This window comes from Megalobrama amblycephala, linkage group LG3, assembly GCF_018812025.1.
Source record: "Megalobrama amblycephala isolate DHTTF-2021 linkage group LG3, ASM1881202v1, whole genome shotgun sequence".
NCBI lineage: Eukaryota > Metazoa > Chordata > Actinopteri > Cypriniformes > Xenocyprididae > Megalobrama > Megalobrama amblycephala.
Window position 1 is genome coordinate 6,593,467 of NC_063046.1, and position 6,000 is coordinate 6,599,466.

Genomic DNA, 6,000 nt, shown 5'->3' on the forward strand with positions numbered 1-6,000 from the left:
CATCTTGTATCCACCTTATTTTTCAGATAAGAGCGGACACGGCCATTTGTAAATTTTAATGTCTCTGGCTTCCGGTGTTATTCGCTTTGAGTTATTTTTAGCTGAACAAAACAGCCTGTTATGCTGCTTGACTGGTATTTCTTACCATATTATTTTAATGTATTGTCTTAATTTTAAACACGCTGCCCAGATAGCAAGCAACCATGGAAACAACGTTGAATCAGTTTTAATGTGTCAATGTTAACTGCACTGAATCAACATCATTTGCACCCACAATTAATGTTGACAAAGTATGGAAATGTCATCCACAAATGGTAATGGCATTGAATCAATGTCATGTTGGTTCAACATCATTCTACTCTCAGAAAATGAAACACAACAACTACTGATTTAAAGCCACACAGCCTGAAATCAGAAACTGAAATATATAGAAACTGGTCTAAATCATCTAAGCTGGTTATATAAGCCTAGTGATGAATGTTTTATGAGCAACAGGATAATCATATTCATATTCACAGTCATTCAGAGCCGAAGCACAACCAAATCAATGTTCTTCCACAAAAAAATCATGCAGTTTTGTTTTTTAACCACTAGAGGGCCAAAGGTTACATAGTGTACCTATAAACTACAAAGAAAACTTAAATGAAAATTAGAAGCATTGCCTTGAGCAACTAACTAATGAAAAGTACTAAAACTAAAAATTAATTAAAGCTAAACAAAAATGTAAAAAACATGAAATAACAGCAGAATTACTAAAACTTTCAGTTTCTGAAGTCTTTAAGAATACTTTTATGATGTATTTATATAATGTATACTGTAAAGATCTCATGTTGCTTTTTAATACTATGCTGTAATCTGCCATTTCATATTTCATCTTTTCACAATCACATTTATGATACATTACAATGCTTTTACAATGCTCAGCTACACCTTAAAAGAGTATAATGTATTACAAAACAATGTAATGCATGCCATTGGGCGTTGATCATATATTCACTGTCCTTATTAAAGATATAAATAAATATTATATTTTATAACTCTGGTGATGAGAATATACTGATTATGATGCATATCCAAATATTTTTTTCTTCATTTTCAGCAGTGTATATTAAACAGTTTTAACATTTGGAAAGGGCAAGTGCATATTATATAAAAAAATAAAAAATAATTAACTTCTTGTGAAATATTTAGCTTGAAAAATGTGCTTGTGCTATTTTTGCTTAAAATAAATTACTCTTGGTTTTGATATTTTATCTAACGTAATTACTTTCAGACATCAAGTATGGTTTAATATTGTTTGGGGGGAAGTAATACACAGCCTTCAAAGAACGTGTTATCAAAACTTATAATAATTTCATAGTGGGATTGATTATTTGGCTCAGTGTGTGTGTGTGTGTGTGAATGTGTGTGAAATGCATGTGTGTGAAATGCGTGTGTGTGTGTGTGTAATGCTTTGAAATGCCACTAATCATTTGGGTCGCCTGGATCAGAGTGTTGTAAATGAAATCCATTTAATCAATGCAGAGGTACATTATAAATGCAAATGTACAAAATGTGAATCATTTTCATTTCACACTGCATTTAACACAATACAATAACATCAGATTTCAAGCACACAATTAAGAGTAAAGATATGCAAAGGGTTGTAACAGCTGCTAACAGTTTAGATTACACACACACTCATAATGAGACGTTTGTTCCATTCAAATTTTACAAATTCTATGACCTTTATTATTATTATTATTATTATAAGAAATGTTGCTTGAGCAGCAAATCAGCATATTAGAATGATTTCTGAAGGATCATGTGACACTCAAGACTGGAGTAACGGCACTGTTTTTACTGTATTTTGGTCAAATGAATTCAGCTTTGGTGCGCAAAATAGACCGGTCTCCTGAACGGTCGTGTTCATCAGCCTCAACAGCAGCACATAATTACGGTTAGCATAATTCTGTTCGCTCTGCTGAGAGCTTTTACCCAGCTGCCCCTCATGAATCAACATCCCATAGTTACTGTGCCTCTAAACTTAATAGAAGTATTGATTTGTGTGTGTTCTGTGGCAAGTGGAGCAGTGCTGCTGCTGCTGGTGTGTGTGTGTGTGTGTGTGTGTTCAGTTAGTAGCACACAGCTAATTTCAAAGCTTTCAAACAAACACTGATGTAAACACATAAACACTGGAAATCGAATAATTGAATAATAATTAAATAACAGAATAAATGGAGACACATACTGCAAACTGTGCATGTTTTGGTAAGATGGTCATTCCTACTACGCAGTATGTTCTTTTTATTTAATTTCACTTTTTAAAGATGGAAATCACAATATCAGTTTAATATTTTTTATATATCTCAGTCCTTTCAGTAAGCAACATGTTTTCTTGTGAACTTTGTTTTAATAGAAAATCAATTTACCATTATGTAAGTCCCTTTTTAATTATTTATTTATTAGAGATGTACTGATATTAAATTTCTCCACCAATACAGATAGTCGATTATTCAGAGCCGATTACTGTTATTCATAATATTTCTAATTATTATATTTTGAAAGAAATGCAAATAAAAACTTTACAAATAAAATTCTTTCGAGAGTAACTGGTATCAGTTATATACGGAAGAGGATTAGGGCCAAGCAATAATAAAAAAATATAACCATCTCGAGATAAAAGTTGTGAAATTTCGAGAAAAAAATCGTTAATTTATTGACTTTATTCTCAACATTTTATCTCGACTTTTTTCTCGAAATTTAACGACATTTTTCTCATAATTTAACGAATTTGTTCTCGTAATTTAACGACTTTTTTCTCGTAATTTAATGACTTTATTCTCAACATTTTATCTTGACTTTTTTCTTGAAACTTAACGAGTTTTTTCTCGAAATTTAACGACATTTTTCTCATAATTTAACGAATTTGTTCTCATAATTTAACGACTTTTTTCTCATAAGTTAATGACTTTATTCTCAACATTTTATCTCGACTTTTTTCTCGATATTTAACAAAATTTTTCTCATAATTTAACGAATTTGTTCTTATAATTTAACGACTTTTTTCTCATAATTTAATGACTTTATTCTCAACATTTTATCTTGACTTTTTTCTCGAAATTTAACAACTTTAATCTCAAGATGGTTTTATTTTTTTATTATTGCTTGGCCCTAATCCTCTTCCGTAGTTATAAACATAAACACATAACTCAAATTAATATTAACACACATTAACTAAATTCTAAAGATTAAATTAATATTTCTTAACTTTCTGAATGTTATTAATTCATATAATTACTATTATTATTGAACATCAAACTGGTTTCTAAGCATTATCTTTACACAAAGCATAATTTCAGTGCATTTTCCAGCCCTTTTTTGATTGACAGAATATATCGTCCCTGACTATCGGCTGTTTTTAAACTATCGGCCGATACCGATTATTAGCCGATATATCGGTGCATTTCTATTATTTATTGTTCAGTTAGTTGGTTAGTTTTAAATATTTTAAAAATATTTAAATGTTAGCAATGGATTTGATGGATTCTGTGATATTTTTGTAGTTATATTGTGTCAATTGAAAGTGAAATTTAAATCCTGTTCTATAAAATGACAAAAATATGAATGATAATGTTACAAATATAATACAAAAATGGAAAACCCACCTGTCTGAAATTCTCATTGGTCAACAAATGCAAAAATTTATCTTTGTAAAATACATCCTCCTGGTCTTATAATGCAGAATCCTATAATGCATGTTTAAAAAAACATGTTATGTTGACAATTTTAGGCTATGAAAACTAGGTCTGATGCATTGAATGTTACTTAATGTTCCACTTATTTTCATACTGGAAGTTGGACATTATTGTGAAAAAAATAACAAACAAAAAAAAAAACAAAAAAAACAATGGTGAACAAAACATTACTGGGCTGCACTTGATGAATAATTGCATTAGGTGACTATACTCGGACCCACTTTATATTAAGTGGCCTTACTTACATTTAAATTAATCATTTGATACAATGCACTTATTGTGTACATACATGTTTTTACATTGTACTTATATTTTAAAAACACCTACATGTAATTAAATCTGTAATTAATTTCTCTAATTACATTTATAATTACACTGTTGACCCATCCCTTACACCTTACCCCCACCCTTAAACCTACCCATACCACCAAAGCTTTCCCTATCCTTACCCATATCCACCTCAATAGCAGCAAAAGTGTTTTGCAATTCAATATGAACCCAATAAGTACATTGTACTTATTTTTTGGTGTAAGTACATAGTAGTTAAGGCCACTAAAAATAATTACATTGAACATAATTGAACCCTTGAAAGTGCTGCTTGATCATTTCAAAAATGTACTTTTGCATCATGAACCACCTGGTCTAGAGAAGTAATAATGTCTTTCTGTTGTATTTCAAATCAGCTTTGTGTTTGTACTGCACAAACTCTGGCATGAACGAACCCCCCAAAAATAACACAGAAATGCAATGCAAATGTTGATAAGAGTTAAGTGACGTGTTGGCCACACTGCCAGGAAAATGATTTGTAGCATTTAAATGAATTGAACAGAAAATAAAAGCTTGATCGATCGCCCTGCATTGTGGGAAATAAATAGTCGCGTTGAGAAGGAAGGAGCTTGTGGTTCTTATGATGGACAACAAATGCTCTCACTGTGCTGAATCATTCCTGAGAGCCGTTCTTCTGAGTGTACAAGATAAAGGAGTAATGTGATGGGAAAAATTATAAATCAGTTTTTAATGAAAGTGATCATTACATAACCACAGCGAACAGATTTGATGTCACACTCCTCAACACTGCTGTCTGTGACTTTACAACACATACAATGTGTTACTGCAACGCTTTATTTTGTTATAAACTCCATTTGAGAAAAGTAGAAAATCAACAATCAAAACGCTTCTGGTTGTGGAGATAAGACCTTCTTCAGAGGTTATTGACGTGAGGCGCAAAGGCTGTCCTAATTCAAAGGCTCCTTCATATTTGGCTTTGACATGCTGCCTTAGTTTCCCATGAAATGAAGGATACAACAGATGGATCCTTCACGGCCTTGCCTACCCCAGACTTCACTGTGCACCAGTGATGACAGGAGTTTTTTGAGAGAAACTGCCGAATTACACTCTTAAGCCAGCTCGGGTATTTCAAATGTTAGCTGTCATTCTGAACTCGCTCTACATCGACACACAACCATCAGTGCTTGACTTTTTTAATGTTGTATTTATATTTGAATGCAGTTACCACACCTGCCTAATTTGAAGATTTTTTCCAGCACTTCAAATGTTATTTTTAATGTGATGGCCAAAAACATTATTCATTATTTGTTCATTCTTCTGAGATTGTCCCGATTTGTAAAACAGAATCTTTCAAGATGTGGGAAATCCAACATTTGATAGAAAACACTTTTATTTGAAAAAATAAAATAATAATAATAATTATTGATATAACCAGATTGTGGCAGAGGACCATTTATTGGCTCATATTAGTCATTTCCTGTAATATGCTTTAATCAATTTAGCTTTTAATAAATATTAAACATAAAATCACTAGATTTAAAAATACATTTTGTCAAGGTGAAGTATGAAGTGCTCTCAAAATCTCATGGAAAACAAAAACTTTTCTTGTGAATGAATCACAGAAAGCGAGAACAGCGCTCTCCCTTTATAATCAGAAGCAGTCAGTCAGTGATTTCAGCACACTTGTGAAAACTCTCATTTTGTTCAATGAATCTAAGTGCACAATAAATCTTTAATTTACAAGTGCGTTGACGTTTTTTCACACAAAAGTTTTGATCTGAATTTTGCTGAGGAGGAACACTGACACATCTTTTTTTTATATGTTGTCTTACATTTGAATAATTAAATGAATGCTAGGCCTGACTATTTAAGTGACTATATTCTGATTATAAACTAAGCTTCCTTACATCACTGACATACTCAACTAGAAATGCAAATAGACCATTCATTTTGATTGTGGAAAAGAGCTTCAAGA